We start from the raw sequence: 19,952 nt of genomic DNA on the forward strand, positions 1-19,952 counted from the left end.
GCTCTATCACATAAACATGGAGACCTGAGGTCCTACCAGAATTCCCTCTGAGGGTGCTCCATCCTTAGACTGCTCAGCCTTAGCTGCATGCCTTACAGACAGGACCATGCAATCTCTTTTCTCTTGTGAGGTCCTGCTTGGATGCTCTGAGGAGCATAAACTTGAAACCTATTATCACTGTCATCATGCTGCTTCCTTGGCCAAGGTCAAACTGGAGAGGTGAGATTTTCCTGGTCCCTCATCAGAGGTGTAGGTGGCAGACTGTTGGACACAGCCAAAAGAGTGACCAATGGCGAACAGGGCCTTTGGAAAACGCTAGAGAGTCTCCAGGAAAAAAAAGGGGGGGAAAGGGCCTTTTACCTCAGGTGCATTTTCTTCCTCAGATTATTCTTGGACATGATTTTCATGCCTCCCATGTTAAACATTTACAATCAATATACTAGACTGTTTCTCCTTGTTTGATGCCAAAACGTGGCTGTAGACCCCAATAGAGTGAAAGGATGTGCTGAGTGTTGACCTCGGTGTCCCCTGGATCTGTCTTGTGTTTCAGGATTTCCTGGTATAATCTATAGGACTTGCCAGGCAATTGAGTTTACATTGGTCTGCTCTGAGACACTTCTGGGAAAGAGCAGCTCCATCAATAGTTAGTACATGCTTACTGGCATGTATTTCCATGTTTCTCTGATCGTGTTTTCTGAATTCAACCAAGCTTCCTTAGATCACTGCTCTCTTTGTTACATTCCTCTATGAGCGTACACTGACTCCAAAGTAATGTTTTTTATAGCATTGGATTGTAATCTTTTGCATTCTTTCTGGTCCTCACATCTCTGGTTTCGCAGATACAGATCTGCTGAATCGCTGACAAGTGCTGCCCAAATCCAGGACCTGAATGAGCAGCTGTGAGGACTCCTGCAGAAGGAGGTAAGCAGGCATGAAAATGGGGCTAAAAGTGGGAAAACCTACTCAGAAGGTTGCCTGGACACTGACCTCATGGCCCAGGCAGGGACACAGGGAGCTTACCCTAAGGTAGTCCAGTTCTCTGGGGCCTGCCCACCAGTTGCTGCGAGGCACACCTGTACCCGTGGGGTATTATTCTACTTCCAGACAGTTTTGGCTCCGTACCCAGAGCAATGCCCACACTGCTTCACGAGGTAGAGGAAGTACCCAGGAAGACATAGAGCACATTGTTCAGAAGGCAGGAATAGTAGCCAGCAGAGAGACCCATTACTGACTTAGCCAGAGAAGGAATGTTTTCAGCCCAGTTCATGCCCAGTAATCAGGGACCCAACTATAGTTTTCCATGAGGCTAAATTTCAGGCATAGATTTATACTCCCCCCCCCCCCACACAATCTGGTCTCTAAGACCCAAGGAGCTCTCTTGCACACAGCCTGTAGTGCAAGCCCAAAGACCAGAGCCTCATCACCTGCTGACTTTAGGCAAGGCACAGATCTGAGAATCCTCAAACATGCTGGACTCAGGCCAGTCTCGGGACCCAGATTTTCCCAGCATGCTGCTACTGGGGCAGGACTAGGATACAGGAAGCCACTGAGGAATACCATACCATAGGACAGACCCAACCCCCAGAAGCTGAGCAAATTCCACACACACGGCTGCTTAGTATCCTAAATGTTGAGCATGTAGTAGACCTCAGGGAAGGTCCCTAGTGCTCTGTTCACATACTCCCCTGTCAAAAAGGACCAATACCCAAGGGATGGAGACCATACACTGTCCCCAGGATAGGTCAAGTAGATTCCAGGACCAACTACTGACCACTGAGTAATAAGCTCATTAGCCAGGTGGGCGCACAAACAATGACCTCTGAGAGTGCAGTGTCCACACAACCCAGGCCATCTACATGATGAGGCAGGGCTGATAGCCAGGCAGCCACACACTGTTCCTCAAGGCAAGAGCAGCACCCAGGGTTAAAACTGGAGGCTTACACCAGGACAGGACAGCACTCAGGGTTGCCACAGAAATGGCACCTTGCAGGAAGGAGCAATAGCCAGGGGCTACCACATTGTACCTCCACATAGGGAAAAGTATTCAGATCCTGCCCCCTAACTGACCTCACGGAAGGCACAATGCCTGGGACTGGCTCTTGGGATGTGCCCAAGCTAGATTAGTACCTATCTGACACTATCATATCTATGACTATTTTAGGCCAGTACCCAGGTGGCCCACAAACTGCCCCCCCCAAGGCAGGTCTAGTATGCTGGGTGCCAACTCCATAGGGGCATTACTGCAGGCCTTGGGTTGAGGGAGCCACACCAATCGCTGACTCATGACCTGCAGCAGCAGTAGTGTCCTGGGGGCCCAAACTACTTCCCTTTAGGGAAGGTTCAGTACCCTGGGGCCATTGTCATGTGCAGCAGGGACAGAGGCCCTCTAGAGCACATGAACAATCTGATGGGAGGGACAGTGTGCTCCGACTTCTGCCCATGCACCCCTCTCCTGACCCTAGGAGTAAAGTTCAAGTAAAGTTTCAGCTCATCGCTGTTTCATATGGTGATACAACATCACGTGGTAGGCCGTGACCCACCTCTATCTGCCTGCAGCTTTTAATTTTTTCTGTCTAGACCTTATGCAAAAGACATACAATTATGTGTCCAATCCAAGGAAAGACCACCATACTATCTATTGATGAACATACTTCACCCAAGACCCCTGTAGCACTGTCCCCTCAGCAGTGAACATTCCATCTCTCTAACCCCACACGGCACCCTCCTTCCCAGAGTGCATTAAGTGGCCCCTGATTAAAAGCACCATCCCTTGCTTAGATCACTCTGGAGGATGTGCACAACTGAGGCCCTGCCTTCTGTTCCACAGGGGGACACACAAATGGGGGTGAGACAGACACTGGAAGAAAGTGCCTGGGAATCAAAGTCTTAGCTCATGGGAACATCAAGGCATCAACTCTTTCATGTATGGAAGGCAACGGGTGTGCAAAATCAAACACAGGAGAAAGCACAGAAAACCTCTAGTCACAGGGAGTGTTTGTGAAGGACCCAACATCTGTGTTTAAGATAAGGGTTGTAACCCATGAAATGTCTGCGCAAGACAACCACAAGTGTAGGAAGAGGAATTGTAGGGATTAGGCTTAAATATGCAAGAGGTAAAAACCTGTCACCACAGCAACCAGTATCCAGAGAGGGATGTTGCATAGAAGAGCCTAAACCTAGATGCTTAACTGATAGGGAGATGTTTGTCTAAGAATGAGCCAGTGTGTGACCCGGCCCACAGGGTCTTCGATGGGTACCTGTGGAGGGGGCAGACAAGTGGGGGGGGGGATAGGAGACACAAAGAAATGAGGGCAAGTCTGGATTCTGATCAAGCCCCGTTTATTGAAAATTTTCACAGAGTTTTTATAAGGCAGGGGGCAGGGAAGCATATTGCTATGGCAACCCAGCTGCAGACTATCTCAAGATGTGAGGAATTCCAAGCAGGTCACAACGTCCTGCCACACTGAATATTTTGCTATCTTTATCTAATCTAACTGCTAAACTACAACAGGGTGGCTCCATCTAAATCTTATATTTAGTCTAACTGCCAAACCATGACAGGGTCAGCTGGTTTCTGGTAAATGACAGCCTGCTGGAGTAGGAACCTAGGCTCTGACAAGATGGCTGAACATTGGCCATATGGCCCGTCCCCAACAAGTTTGTAGCAGGAAGAAGTCATGATCTACTGTATTCAAGGACGATGCTGCCTCATTGTGACTTCCTGAGCTTGTCATCACCTGCAGAAGTGGTATGATGAGACGATGTCTCAGGAAATAGTGGTGTTGGCTGAGATATACCATAAAATTTATTTAGGAAAACAAAATCTTTGCACTGCAGACACAGATATATTGTGGACCTTCCTGCATGAGACACTCTTGGTAACACTTGTGCAGGCTCAGCGTGGCGCCCAGCTCTCTGTGCTCATCCCGGATGCTTCACACAGCCACGGAATGCCAAAAATCAGTAGCCACTCATCTTTCAAATGCTCACAGTGGTTCAGTTATACAGGTGTTGCTTGATGTCACTGCTGTGTTTGGTGCCAATACAAAGCGCCACCCATGTGACTGTCGGTGTTTGGTATGTGTGGCCTTTGCAGAGGGCAGTCTTTCTTAAGTCCTCTTACTGGGGAAACAGTGTCCATGCCTAGTTGACCAAGGGGACAGTAACACCAGCAGACTCTCCTTACCCTATGACACAGCAGTGGAGGTGGTGGCTGGAGGGGATTTGAGACGCACTGTACTCTCATCACCTGGCTCCTGCAGGACAGAGAGGAATTGCCCTCAGAGAGGAAGTTCTCCAAGCTGCCCCCTCAGTGTTTCCTTCAACAAGGGGGTCAAGCTTAGGTGTTGTGTGTTCCGGGATCAGAACAGGATTTTCACATCTTGTTCTTCTCACTTATGAGTTTGTTTCTGGCCTACTTCTCCATCCAATCAGCAGGTACTACTTAAGTCAAGGAGACTGGAATCAATGGTCCAGTGTTCACCAGGCCTCCTCTCACTGTCCACCCCTTTCCTCATAGCCTCCACCAGAAAGAATTAGCTGTGCGCCATTCCTAGGTCCCTGCAGGTGAGGCTGGCCTCAGGCCTTGTTCCATGGTGAGTGATGATGTTCTTGGTGGTTTTCTGCAGTCTCCCCAGCATGGACCTTTGGAAGTTTCCCAAGTTAGCAGCAGAAGCACCTGACATTTCCCAGCCTGCAATAGAGATAACAACGAAGCCGCAGCAGCAGCAGCAATCGCAGAGGCAGCGGCAGAAGAAGCAAGAGCTTGTATTCCAGGTGCCAGCTTAGTGGGAAAACTGTCAAATTAGCACAATAGTTTGCATTAGGGTAAGGTCAGGAGATGGAGGGATTCAGTTTTGCTTTCTCCACACTTGAGGGTCTCTGGTCTTTCTGCTTGCTAGGAACATGGAAAATCACCGTGGACAGCCCAGGGGAAACCCACACTGTCACATCAGAAGATCGCATCAGTTTTCCCATGAACATTTCAGTGCCTCCTGCACTACTTGTTAGCGGCTCCTTCTCCAGACTCACCTGGCAAGCACTTCAGACCTCACCGTGGATCTTCTCAATAGACAGTCAGTAGGTCAGCCTCGCCTTGCACATGGCTGGATGCCCTGAGGCAAAGCAGAGGACAAGGTGCAAAGCAGCTTCTCATAGCTCCTAGGAGGCCAGTAGACAGTTAATGTTTCATATGAGGGTGGAGACAGGAGAAAACTGATTTGGAGGGACATCTAGGCTTTTCCAGAAGGGTATCTCACACAAAATACGAAATTACCTTGTCTGGAATGTGAATCCTCTCCATTTTGAGCAAACCTCACCAGCATCCACTGTGCAGAAGGCACATGAGGAAGAGCGTATGTCTCTGTGTGTATACGTTTCCAACCAATGGAAAGAGTACTGATCAAATGACTCATGTTTGACAGTAACGAGGCTAGTCAGAGATTGCAGCTGGGGCCATCTGTGAAGGAAGGCCTAGGGCTCTCTCTCAGCATGTCTGAGCAGTAGTGGGCATGCGATGGAGGCCTGCCCCAGAACTGTGGCATGGAGCTGCCCCTTTCCACTCTGGGTTCACTTCTGCCCTTGAGAAGGACCCTCGCTGCTTCTTCTAACCTAGCCAGCAATATATTCCCACTGTGAATGGAAGGTTCTCTGAGGTCTGGTGCCCTCAGTTTCCATGGTAACCACCAGTACTCCATGCATCTCCTTTCCTTGTGTCTCCGGGTCCTCTTCAGAGCAATGCACTGCACCAAGGCTACTGTGGCCCTGCTGCCCTGCATGGAGCTCCCTACAGGGAACAGGCCAAAGGACCCTTAGTTTTAGTTTTTATTCTTGGCATCTTCCCTCAGTATTCAAGGACATAAAAAGTCTGAGAAGGTTGTGACACATGCAGGTTTCTGCCGTTCATATGGTCATACAACAACGTTTCACCACTAATTTTAGCCTGTGATGGTGGAAAGAGCCTCCCACTGCCACACAGGTACCAAAATTCCTACCTGGCTTTCTCATCTCCTGCACCTGTCTCTGCCCTCAGCAAGCTGATCTACACTCTCTGGGATCAGCCTCCGCGGAGGCCAGTGCCTGCAACGGCACTAGAAACAGACTCAAGAGAGGGGGCCTCTGAGTAGAAATATGCAGGTTTACCCTTGCCTGTGCTGGCACTGTGCCAGCCGGGGCTCTCAGGCGACTTCTCTTGAGTGCGCCCCTGCTCCCCTGGCCAGCCCTTCTCCAGCACCCCAGCCCAGCCTTGGGACACTAACTTCTGCTGTGTACTGCTAGTTCAAGTTTGAGAGGACTCCTGGTAGGAGGGAAGACAGAACTGGATTCTCCCCATGTCGTGATGGCTACAGTGTCACCAACCCCCTCACTGTATATGCTAAGAATATGATAAGGGAAGGGAAAGGAACCAGAGAGATGGGTCCTTTCCATCCCACCTACCTGTTTTAGCCTGTGACTCCAAGATCCTCTGCATCGTCTGCCATGATTTTGATCTTTCTCAAGCTTTGTCTCTTTGTCACTGGCTGCTGCATAAGGCTTGGGAAGTCCTATTCTTCAGGCAGCTCCAGCCCTGCTGTCTCTGTGGGACAGTGGGCACACCCAGGCACTGCCCTCAGAGGTACTCCTGAGAGTCTGTTTCCCTTGAGGGTGAGCTCCTCTCTTGTAGGAATCTAGTGCCAGTGTTTTCTCCCTGGGCCTCATCACTGGGAAACTGGTTCCTGGATGTGGTCTCTCAGGAGGATGAGCTTACCCCTGTGGTATGTATTCAGAGTTCTTTTTGCTAATGTCTTTGTGCATTTTCGAAACTTGAGGCTTGTGAGGAGGTGACCACTTAAGATGTGGTTCCTTTGTTGTTTGATGCTGCTGCTGCTGATGATGATGATGATCATGAAGAATTATCCCTGGAATTGATGCTGCTCAGAATCTCTCTTAATGTCCTTCTCTGTGCGAAGCATATGTTCGTGCTATCAGGAAGTATTTTCTGTGAGGCTCATCTTAAGGAAAGAAAGGGAAGGATGCAAACTGTGTCTCCCCGTATAGCCTTTCCTCTCATCCTTAGGCAGCTCAGGGAGAGTTGGCAAAGTGAAGGTGGGAAGGGTAGAGGCATGTTTCTCAATCCTTCCAGGCAGAGGTGGCTGAGAGCTTTTGCAATGTCCATTAGAGCACCCTGCACTCCGTTGTGGTGAAATCGGTGCTGCTTGCTAAGCTTCTGCTTTAGTGTTAAGTAGGCTGCTGTGGCATCAGTATATTTTTGTATAAATACCTTAAAGCATCTTTAAGATCTTCATCTTATATCCAATTGAAAACCTTTCAAAAGTGAGGTTGGGCTCTGGTTCTCTAGATATTTCTTCTGAGAGGCTCAATGTGTCCTTCTCGTGGCATAGCCCCAGGTATGCCACGGCTTCCTCAGTGTAAGGCCTCTTCGTTGGGTCCACTTCATTAAGCTGTTAGGTAGGACTTAAAGCTCTAGGGAGAGATGATGGGGATCCAACAGTCTCGGGAAAGGATCTGCTGCCTTACCTTGGAATGCTCTGTGTCTCTGAGTGGGAGGTGCCCAGTCACTAAAAACTGTACCACTCCAGGACTGCATATGTCAGTGAGAAGCCCTTCTCCATAGTGTGTGTTACAGCACACTGGGGAGTACAGTATTCCGTCCTGCCACAAAAGCCATTGACCTTTTCCACAGAGACCAATCTTTTACCTAAGCCTCAATCACTTACTTTCACATGTGAAAAGGATCCCAATCCAAAAGGATGCTCTTGGACTGATGTCATGGTAGGCACATGTTTCCTCCTCCTCCAGATGCCTGTGCTTCCTGAGATGCTTCACAGGGGTCCCCGGACTGCATATTCTATAACCAAATAGGGTTTCTGGCTGGCCTCGATGCCCTGCAGGAACTGCAGTATGTGAGCATGGTGTAGTGATTTCAGGAAATCAGTCTTAGAGCTAGGAAGGGAGTCTGTACCCATGCCCATTTGCAATATTTTGTTGGCCATGAAAAAGTCCTTCGCAGGTTGGAGGGCCACTTTGAACTATTCAGAGGACCCTTCAGGTCGGGTGCCCTTGAGGTAGTTGCTCTTTGCCAGGTTGTGTCCTTCATAGGAACTGGCCTTGAGCTCCCCTGTTGAGAGCTACTGATTCTAAGGCTAAACTTCAAAGATACTGCGAAGGAAACTCAGCATCTGCTTCAAGGGCATTGGAGACAAGTACCAATCAAAGACTCACACAGTGGATGGGAGGAAGGAAGAAAGAGCAGAGTAGAAAGGAAATGGAAAGACAAAAAGTCAGGAAAACAGGGGCAGTACATTGACACTCTTGTGTAAGAATCCATCACCAAGGGCAGGCACTGGGTGGAGTCTCAGTTGAGCATCAAGACAAGTTTACCAGGAACTCGAGGGATACAACATGCCCCCATGGATAAAAAAGAGAGTGCATATACAGGATCAGGGGCAGAAATTACATAGCCCCTTGGAAATAAAAATTTGTCATTTTCTGTAAATGGATCTACTTTGCGGCCAGTGTGTTACTTAGAATAACCTAGGCCAGCAGAGACAAAGCCTCAAATTATTCCCCATATACAGGATCTCGGTGGTTTGGATTGGGCTAAAAGAAACGGGGAACTATGAGGGAGTTGGAAGATAAAAGGAGGGATGGAATAGAGATTTACAGAGTTGAGCACACTCAAAGTTTGTGGTAAAAAAAAAAAAACTAGCACTATATAGCAAATTTAGCACTAGATTGTGGGGTAAGGAGGGAGAGGAATCCAGGTCCTCTTTAACCATATTTGTGTGTCTCTGGGTCTCTCTGCGTCTCTCTGCTTGGTGGAAATGTGGCAAATCACCACGGTCCACACAGAGCAAACCCACACTGTTAGGTCAGGGGATCCCATCTGTTTTCCCATGAACATTTGCCTGCCTCCTGCACTACTTGTTACCAGCTCCCTCTCCAGACTCACCTGGCAAGCACTTCAGACCTCACCTAGGATCTTCTCAATAGACAAGTCAGTAAGTCAGCCTCACCTCACACATGATTGGATGTCCTGGAGCTCCCTAGGGAACAAGACACATTCTGGTCTCCCAGAGTTCCTAAGAACTAAGAGCAGGTGGTTCCAGTTTCAGATGCGGATGGATACAAACTAAAACTGACTTGGAGGGCCTTCTAGGTGTTTTCAGAAGGGAATCTAACATAGAATAGAAATAACCTTGGTTGGAATGCAAATCCTCTCCATTTCGAGCAAACCTCGCCAGCATCCACTGTGTAAAAGGCACATTAGGAGGAACATATGAGTGTGCGTGTGTGTGTGTGTGTGTGTGTGTGTGTGTGTGTGTGTGTGTGTTTCCAAGCAGATGTAGAGAGCACTGATGAAATGACTGATGTTTGACAGCAGTGTGCACAGCCAGAGACTAGAGCTGAGGTGATCTGTGAAGGCTTTGGGATCTCTCTCAGCTGGGAGGTTTTGTAGTGTCCATTGTACAACTCGGCCCTCCATCATTGTGAAAGTGGTGGCACAAGGTAAACTTGTCTTTCAGTATTAAGTAGAAATGCAAGGTTAGACCCTGGCTCTCGAGGGAGTTCTTCAGAGGACCTCAATGTGCCTTTCTCATAGGGCAGCCATGCGTGTGCCAGGACTTCCTCTATCGAGGGCCTGTTTGTTGGGTCCAGTGTCAGTAAGTGGTTGATGAGGTCTTGAAGCTGTGTGGAGAGGCGATGGGGATCCGGAAATACCAGGAAAGAATCTGCTGCTTTGGCTTGGAGCGGTCAGACTTGTCTATACAGAGAATTCTAGGCCAGCCAAGATTATACAGTAAGACCCTCTTTCAAAAACCGTTTTTTGGGGGAGGAGGATTGTTCAATAATTTAATTACGTAGTATGCTTGTTTTTGTTTGGTTCGTGCCTGTGTCTTTGTTTTTTCTCCTTGACACAAACAAGAATTATCTGGAAAGAGGAAATTCAACTGAGAAGATTCCTCCATTGGACTGTCCAGTGGGCACATCTCTGGGGCATTTCCTTGACTAACGATAGCTGTGGGAGGGCTCAGCCCACAGGGGCAGTGACACTCTGGATGGTATTAGAGAGCAAGCTGAGGCAGCAGTAAGGAGCACTCCTGGATGGTCCCTGCCTCCAGTTTATGCTTGAGTTCCTGCTCTTGCTTTCTTTAATTATGGACTGTGATGTGGACGTGTAAGCCAAATAAGCACTTTCCTCCCCAGGCTTCTTTTGGTCATGGTCTTTATCATGGCAATGAAAACCCTAAGTCACATGACCACTCTATGTTTTCTTTATCATCGTTATGATTGATGGAGACTTGGGTCCCTCCTACCTTGCGGCCATTTTGTGGTTAATGTTATGAATGATGGAGTTTAAATATCTCTTTAAGACTCCCCACGCCCTCCATGCATCTTATAGCACTGGAGAGATGGCTCAGCACTTAAGAGCACTGGCTGCTCTTTCAGAGCTCTTCAGTTCAACTTGTAGCTGTTGTTGGTCGCTCACAACCATCTGTAATGGGATCCGGTGCCCTCTTCTGGCATGAAGATGAAAATGTAGGTCGAGCATTCAAGTACATGAAATAAACAAATCTTAAAAGAGACTTGATACCCTATGAGCATGTACAGGGGCAGGAGGTCCCCCTCAGTCACTGTCATAGGGGAGGGGAGTAAGGGGAAAATGAGAGGGAGGGAGGAAAGAAAGGATACAAGGGATGGGATAACAATTGAGATGTAATATGAATAAATTAATAAAATATATTTAAAAAACGAGAAAAATGCAAGTGTAAGTTCAGCCTTGTCTACTTGAGATCTTGTCTCAAAATAAAATAAAAAGGTGCCCCTTACAGAGGGGTGGTACACTTCTTTCATCCCAGCACTCAGGGTGGCAAAGGCAGGTATACCTCTGAGTCGAGGCCAGCCTAGTCTACAAAGTGAATCCAGGACAGCAGGGCCACACAGAGAAACTGCCTCAAAAAACAAAAATTAATGAAACACACAAACAAAAGACCACACTCTGGAGCATATATCCAGAAGAGGCGTTGCTAATTACAGGATAACTAGTTTCCTTTCTCTGTGACATCTCTCTGTGGTGGCTTGCATAGCAACCACAGCATCTCTGTGGTGGCTTGCATAGCAGCAGGATAACTACTTTCCTTTCTCTGTGACATCTCTCCGTGGTGGCTTGCATAGCAGCCACATCAGTTTTCATTCCCACCATCCATCACCCTTCACCCAGAGCACCAACAGCTCCTCTGTGGCGTATGTTTCTCACAGAACGTAGAAGTTCCAGTTCATCCACTGCAGGGTTTCAAACAGCTGGTGCCAGGGAAGGAGACACTCACTTACATCTTAACACAGCCAACAGCTCAGAAGGTACGGTGAGAAAGAGCCGACTTTAAAGCTTTTACCCTCCTGATTTAGCCTTCTTTGTATCTTGGATTAATGCCTATTTTTATTAGAGTCAATAATTTTATATCCCTTGTATTTAGTGAAATTTAGGGTAGAAGTTACTATTGTTTTTTTCTAACACATTTTTTATTTATTATTAGTGAATTTCACATCATACATCCAAAGTCCACTCATTTCCCAGTCTTACATGTGGACTCCCAACCCTTGTAACTTCCCCCACAAAAGAAAAAATGAAAAGGAAACCAACAACAAGAAGCCCATCTTGCCAACAGACCAGCACTGCAACCTGCTCCTCTGTCAGCTGCAGCCTTCTCGCACACCGGCCACACCTGCCGCATCCCCAGTTCTGCGATGCTCCGTGCCACTCTGATGCTGTCTTTCCCACCACTCCATCGTGGTACTCATTTTTCACAGCAGCATTGCAAGCGGCAGTGTGTCCTGCAGTACACACTTCTGCCCAAACAGCTTTATTTACAAATGTTCACTGCAGAGATTTCTTGGTGTGGCTCAAAGTCTCTCCCTTCCTGTACAACTTCAATACTGGACCCATGCAGAGACTCCTCTCGGGTATCCTGTAGCTGCCTAGGGTCATGGAGATCCTGTGGCCATATCTCCACAGGACTGGCCCCTTCACACATTGCAGCAGCTCATAGATGTTGGGATGGACCAACTCAAAGCCACAGATCTGGTTTTGGTGATAACTGAGTTCCTCAGTCTGTGCCTTTGCCAGGTTCCTCCTCGGCAGGGTGGGTCCAGCTCAGCATGGCCCTTGGACATCAACATGGCCTCAGGTAGCAGACCCAACACTATGGACATCCTCATCGCCTTTGAGGGCACAGACATCAACACAGCCCATTCATGGCCCGCAGTGAGCTACACCGACCTTGGTCCTTATATTGGTCTCATGTGGCTACACATGCCACTCACATCAACATGGTTCCACAAAGCTACAAAGCCTGAGGATATCACCGAGTCATCAGTCAGCGGCATAGACCACTTACAGGCACATGGGTCACAGGCGTCATAGTGGTCTGGGGCAGGAACATGGACTGCAGACACAAGGCCTCTGCTAGCATCATGGATTGTGGTGGTCATTTACAGGAGTTCAATCTAAAAAGTGAACCTTTCCTTATCTTGGACCTCCTTCCTGCCCATAACCAGGGCATCCCATGTCTGGGCAGCATAAGCTCCAGGCTGCTGCACACTGCCTGCTGACCTTACCAGGGAAAGAGCCTGTTGACCTCACCCTTTCTCTCACCTGTCACTGCCTCCAGGCCTCCAGGTCTGCCTATCTCCATAGGGCACACACAGCTCCAGGATTTTTCTTTTCTTTTCTTACCTTTTCCACTTCTCCATCACTTATTTGTGCATCTGCAGCATCCTCACCACATGGTTGAGGCTACCCTGGGTGTCTCTTCTGCCCTACTAATTTAGTTTTTTGTTTTGTTTTGTTTTGTTTTGTTTTAAGATAAGGTTTCTCTTGTACTCCTGGCTGTCTTGAACTTGCTTTGTTGACCAGGCTGGCCTCGAACTCACAGATAACGGGCTGCCTCTGCCTTCCAAGTGCTGGGATTACAGGTGTGTGCCACCATGCCCGGGTCTAATTTAGTTTTTAAATAGGCATTTTTATCTATGAAGGAGACCAGGTGTTTAAAACCTGATATGAGAGAGTATGTTGAGGGAGGGGAATATATTGAAAACTGGAATTTATCGTCAAAATATTACTAAGGTTTTGTTCTGTTTTTTTTTTTTACATAGTAGGTTGTGAGTTGTTTGAGCTCCTTCCTTCTCTTCCCATCCTTACTTTCCTCCTTTCCTCTCTCCTTCCCTCCTTTTCCCTATGTATTTCCGTGTTTGAGGATGGGATATTGTTATATGTTGTCCAGTCTGATGATCTCAGACTCTGGGCTCAAGCAGCCCTCTTCTTCTGCCTCATATGAGGCTGGCATGTAGTAATATTCCATATAACACCACCATTCATCTGTTTTACATTACAATTATTCCAAAGATTTTTTTTCTAAAAAACAAAAGTTAGGATTTTTTTTTTCTTATGACTCCTGGCTGATGGACAGTTACAAACCTTGTCACAGACACTAGCCTCTCCTCGTTACGAGAAGCTGATAGTTCCAGCTGCCTTTTACCCCAAAGGGGCTCCTGATCCCTCTTTTCACAGGCCAGCTTTGTGACCCATTTTTGTCAAACCTGTAGATACAATAGTAATGGGGCCAGGACACCTAACCTGACAATGTTCTTTTTCCCTTCGTGACTAGCCTGCTATGGGATGGACAACAAAGAACAGAACTGCTGTGCCCTACAGCTCAGGGGTATCTACAGCAGCCATGGCAGCACAGGGAGTGGGTTCCTGGACCAGGAAGAGTTGACTCAGCTATGCACTAAGCGTGACCTGGAGGAGCAGCTGCTGGCTCTGCTCAGATACTTCTTGGAAATGAGCGCTTGGTCAGCCTGAAGGTGGGCTCCTCTCAAGGGAGAGTGCAGAGCTGTGCCATTGCTGTGGGTATTTGGGGGCACAGCACCCAAAGAGAGACGCTAGAACATGTAATATGAACAAATAACAATTAAAATTAAAGATTAATTAAATCTAAAAATAAAATAAACAAACTAAAAACATTGTAAGCTCAGATATGAGAGAGCTTACTTAACATGAAGCATATGTAGTCAGTGTATAGTTAGGCAGGCAGATGATGGCAATCTCAATAAACACACTCTCACTCAGATCTTGGGTTCTAAAGATTTATTTATTTTTATGCGCATTGGTGTTTTGCCTGCATGTATATCTATGTGAGGGTGCCAGACCTCTTGGAACTGAAGTTACAGCAAGTTGTGAGCTGCCGTGTAGGTGCTGGGAATTGACCCAGGTCTTCTGGAACAGCACCCAGTGATGAGCTACCTCTTCAGCCCCTGTTCTTGGTTTATGAATACGTTTCTCCAGTGAGAGAAACCAAGGCTTTTAAAAAGATATGGCCTGATGCTAATAGCAAGACAAGGGAAATATGAGGAGCCTAGAAAAGTGAACAATGCCAACTTTTGAGGAAATGCCATCCTAAAGTGAAAAAAGAAAGGAATCCCAAGGGAGTGTTTTGAATGAGGCCCTAGCAGCTAAAGCTGGAACACTTTGAACTATGAAATAATAAGAGTGTAAAACAAATACACAGGAGTCCATGCAGACATAAATAAATGGTTAAACAATACATGAATGGGGAATAAGAGATAGGTCTTCTATACAAATACTAAATAATATATGTAAATTATTCTGCCTCCAGAAGATGGAATTTAATCCTCTCCCAGAGTTTGGGTTGAATTGAATTTGTAACTTGCTTCCAAAGAATAGAATATGGAGAGGGAAATTGACACTCTACAGTAGAGGAAAAGCCTGGTAATCAACACCTGAACCCTGAGAATCCCAGCAGTCAAGATGAACATCACCAATAAGGTCAAGTAGCCAGATGCAGCAGTGCACATCAGCAGCCTTCCCTACTTGGGACCATTTCAAAACTGGCGTAGTTAGAAACGCAAAATGATGTCCTCAAGAACACCCATTACTGTTAGATACTACCTGATATGATGTGATGGCAAAGACATTTATTTCCCTTCGTTTTCAAAGCCCCTAATTCTAGTCTAAGCATCAGGGAACCCCAGACAAACTCAAGTCAAGGAACATCCCAGTCTCTGTATCTTGTAGCCTTGGCTGTCCTGGAACTTGTTAGGTAGTTCGGTCTGGCCTTCAATTCAGAAAGATCCATGTGCCTCTGCCTCCTGTGTGCTGAAACTGAAGGTGTGTGCCACTAGCCCTGGACAATTTTTATTTTAAGAATAAAGTTCTGCAAAGAGAGGACAGGACTGCCAAGGCTATACAGAGAAACCCTGTCTCAAAACAAAACGAAACAAAACAAAACAAAAAAATTAAAAAACCAAACCAAAAGAAAGCAAAAAAAAAAATAAAGTGCTTTTTTCAAGAATACAGTTCTGATAGCTCTTATTTAATTGCATGTGGAAGATGAATGTGGGCAAATATCACTGCAGAACCAAAAAGCAGATGCAGTCTCTGTGGCCATGTGTCCAAGCCCAACTGTGTGAAGGTTGTTGGCATGTCTTGACTCCATATATTTCATGGTGCTGCAGATTTCACCTGAACTCATATAATCTATCACAGAGTTCAGTAAAACATGGAACCTGACGTTTGTCAGACTTCCTGGGAGGTGCTGTGGGAGATGTGGTGCCCAGACACATCCCTCCTGCCGGAGCCTTTCCATTTAGTTTGGAGAAGTTAAGCCTAACCATGGACTTGAGCAGCACAGGACTCACAGGACAAGAAATGGCAGAGTAGGACAGTTTACTCAGTGACCAGATGTTGCAGGTGCCTGCGGTGTCTTCTCAAAAATGCACAGACCTGGGGCTAGTGAGTTGGCTCTGCTGATAAAGTCTACTAAGCTGAAGACCTGCGTTCACTCCTTGAGACCCACACTAGAAGGAGAGCATGACATTCACACACACACACACACACACACACACACACACACACACACACACGGTAAATGAATGTAATGACTTTATGTATGCAGATCTGAGCACAGCCTGACAGATGGACTGAATCCAGTGAATGGGAGGGAAGCATGCTGCGTTAGCATGAAGGGCACTCTCCTGAATCTTCTATGCAAGATTTTCCTGGAGATGGGGCTGTGATATCTATGAGGAGGTTGGATGAAGGTTCATGAATCCTGGTTCTACTATCTTATATGAAGACTCATTAAAGGGCATGCAGAAAAAATTCAGCCACTGTTGGGAAAGAATAGCACCAGACCCTTTAGAGCTGAGCTATAGGCAGTCAGAAGCTGGCTAACAGGAGAGCTGGGAACTGAACTTTGGTCCTCTGGGAGGGGAACATTCTTAACCACTGAGACAACTCTGTAGCCTCCCATGTGTGGACTCATAAGCCAATGTTAGTTGGGACCACATGACCATCAACCATCAGCCCTGACACTTTGAACTCAGTTAAACTCTTCTTTTCATTATTACCCAGCTGCAAGTATCTTTATAGTAACAAAAACTGGAGTAAGGCCATATTGTAGTGGATCTGCCACTCTGTTTCATCCCAGTCCCTGCCACATGCTCCAGCTACGAGACAAACAAAAGAGAAGAGAAGGAGTAGAGTGTGGTGGCATGTACCTGTAATCCTGGTATTTGGAAGACAAACTCCTTTGAGACAGGAGGATTGCAAGGTCCTGACCTGCCTGGTATAGAAAGGCACTGTCTCACCCAATGAAGGAGGAGAAGGAGAAGGAGAAGGAGAAGGAGAAGGAGAAGGAGAAGGAGAAGGAGAAGGAGAAGGAGAAGGAGAAGGAGAAGGAGAAGGAGGGTGTTAGACAAACTGGGGTGGTGTTGGGTGTGGAGAGAAACCACACAGTACAAGCCAACTGATACCAGAAACACTGCGCAAGAAGTCCTCTTTAAATACAGCTCAGTGGTTAAGGGAAGGAGTGAGGGAGGAGGAGGAGAAGAGAGGGAGGGAGGGAGGGAGGGAGGGAGGGAGGGAGCGAAAAGGGTAGGCAGGAAGTCATAAGGCCACCTATAAGCTGGGAAAGAAGCTCAGTGGTAGAGCGTATATCGACATACGCACAGTTTGGGATTCAATCTGCAACGCCAAAACCAAAATTCACTCATATCAAGTAGTGGCAAAAATATTTTTAAAAGAACTGCTTGCTCAAGGACACCATAAGACCTTTGCAGAGATGTTACCATTTCATCTCCTGCTTCATGCAGGAAAAAGAAGAAGAGGAGGAGGCGCAGGAGGAAGAGAAGAAGGAGAAAAAGAAGAAAGAAAGAAAGAAAGAAAGAAAGAAGAAGAAGAAGAAGAAGAAGAAGAAGAAGAAGAAGAAAGCACAAAGAATCAAAAAAGAAGACACAGTCCAAGGTCCAGAGAGAAATTGTGTCAGTGTTTCTCACTTTATCCTGTGTTGGGACGATAGTGTTCAGCCTGGAGATGTGTATCCGTGGGAGAACACATGTTTAACAAACTGAAGTCTGCACCTTCACGCTCAGCACCAAAACACACAAACACACAAAAGGAAAAAAGCAATATTAGCTCAAGGGTTTGCTGAATAACTGCCAAAACATTGTATAAGATGAAAGGAGAGCTGTGACCACTGCACAGACTGTTGATCATTTTACAGCCAGTGTGAGTAAGCCAGGCTAGGGTGCTGAGCCACCAGGATGCTCAGTCTTTGCTGAGCTGCTGGGAATAGAGAAGGCATCAGCATGGGCTGCTAAACCCACAGACTCTAGGCAGAAGCCTGGTTTCCCAGACCCTTGACTTCAAAATGATAGATCATGTCCACATATTAAAGGGGATCATATTGTGTGCTATGACAGTGCCTTTTGTTGTTGTTGTTGTTGAGGAGGAGGCGAGGGTAATCTGTCTGTCAGAGTGATATGCAGGGCACATTGAGAATGTAGATCTCTGTCTGTAAAAGTGACTTTCTTCATGTGGGAAATCAGATAGTCTCAGAGCACCATAGTCCAAACACCATTCCTTCAGGGATGAGTCGGGGTCCTGTGCTCTACCATTTGTGTGTTTAAAAGGAGATGGGAAGTGATTATTTTTAAAGAGATATTACCTGCTTTTACCTGGGAGACAGTGCAGCTGATAAGGCACTCACGGGACAAGGGTGCGCTCCATGAAGCGCATGTGCTCCCCCAACATGCACCGTCTGAAGGTAAATGACCTTTAAGAAGCAGACACATGAAGCATTCGCAGAGAGAAGACGCACCAGGCTGTGATGCTGTGGGATGTGTGGATTGGGGTCTAGTGCCAGGTCTTCTAGTCGTTGAGCAGGTGCCCTGAAGGGACTCTGTCTCCCCTCCCCCTTTCCCTGCATTCCAGCTTGGGCCGTGGTGGCTTACCACAAGCTCAGAAACAACAAAGATACCTAATCATGGGCTGAGACCTCCAAAACTGCAAGCCCAAAGAAACTTTTTTTAAAAGAATAAGTTTCCTATCTTAGCTATTTGCTACCTTTAAGAGGAATGGAGTAACATGCCCTGTTTCTCTGTGGTTAGGTGCCGCTCCTTGGTGGCTAATGTGGTGCTGACTTGACTGGATCAATTTGCTCACATCTCTGCAATGGGTATTTTCACATCTCCACTGCACAAGTGAAGAAAATGAAGATCACAGAGAGTGTATAACTGGGTGCTATAAAGTCCAACATGTAGGGGCTGGAGAGAGAACTCAGTGGTTAAGAACACTGGCTGCTCTTCCAAAGGTCCTGAGTTCAATTCCCACAACCACATGGTGGCTCCCAACCATCTATAATGAGTTCTGGTGTCCTCTTCTGGTGTGCTTGTATACATAGAAGCAGAACACTATATACATAATAAACAAATCTTTTTCTGTTTTTAAATTTTTTTTATTTTTAAAACAATTTATTCAGATTACGTCCTGATCATTATCCTCTCACTTTTATCTTCCCATTCACCACTCCCTCTAAGACCCTATTCCTCTCCCCTAGACCTGTGCCAGAAGGGAAGCTCCTCCCCACCACATGATCACAGCCTATCAGGTCTCATCTGGACAGCCTGCTTCCCCTTCCTCTGAACCTCTCCACCGAGAGGAAGTAGTCAAAAGGGGGCGCCAAAGCTCATGTAGTCCAACATGTAGAAAACAGCTCTGCACTTCTCATCGCCTAACACTGGTTCATTTCTTCACAGCACATGAAAAACCAAGAGAGTGTAAGGAGGTTTGGAGCACATACAGTCCTTTAACGTATTTTCTAATATTGTTCTCTGAATATGCGTGTGTACATGGTGTTTATGTGTCTGTATGTGTCCAGAAGAACTTGTACCTCAGATGTGTGTGTGTGTGTTTGTGTGCATGTGTGTGTGTGTGTGTGTGTTTTACCTGCATGCATGTGTGTGCAACAAATGCACTCCTGGTGTCTGCAAGTCCAGAAGATGACATTGGAGCCTCAGAATTGGAGTTGCAGATGGTTGTGAGCTGCCATGTGAGTGTTGGGAATTGATCATGGGTCATCAGGAAGAGCAGCCAGTGTGAAACACTGCTAGGCCATCTCTCCAGCACCTGCTATCACTTTGACATGTGTTCTGGATTCAACTCAGGTCATCAGGCTTGATAAGCAAGTGCCTTGAGGAACTGAGCCATCTCCCTGTTTGTGATGACATAGGTTCTTCACAGTGGCAGCAATCGCACAGAATGCCTTGGGAAGCCCGTATTATAGTCTATCAGGAAGCAGGGCCCTGGTCATATGTACCACACCTATACTCTCCCACAGTGTGTGCATAGCTGTCGTGTCCATCACAGGCTGGGACAGACAGGCAAAGAACTACAGGTCAGAGAATGATATGTGCTTTTCACTGGTCTGGCTGTCTTCCACTCTGTGGAACTCTCCACCTGAAAGGCCTTGGCTAACTTGTTTTTATAACACTCTAAGTCCCATGAGCCTAGCTTTCAACCTACATCCTTCTTTTCCTGACCAGCTAGTCTGCAGGTCCAACTCGGCCTGACTCTTTGCCATGACTGCCTCCTC

The 19,952-nt window shown here is 46.9% G+C and overlaps 1 long non-coding RNA gene across 1 annotated transcript; it reads left to right on the forward strand.

The window, feature by feature from the left end:
- The first annotated feature begins 808 nt into the window (after positions 1 to 808).
- Positions 809 to 9,583, forward strand: LOC311589654. Its single transcript, XR_014776598.1, has 3 exons — positions 809 to 921; positions 4,629 to 4,776; positions 4,902 to 9,583. It is a non-coding gene; the product is annotated as an uncharacterized lncRNA (long non-coding RNA).
- The last annotated feature ends 10,369 nt before the right edge of the window (positions 9,584 to 19,952 follow it).

This window comes from Acomys minous (genome assembly GCF_964271855.1).
Source record: "Acomys minous genome assembly, chromosome: 18".
NCBI classification, from domain to species: domain Eukaryota; kingdom Metazoa; phylum Chordata; class Mammalia; order Rodentia; family Muridae; genus Acomys; species Acomys minous.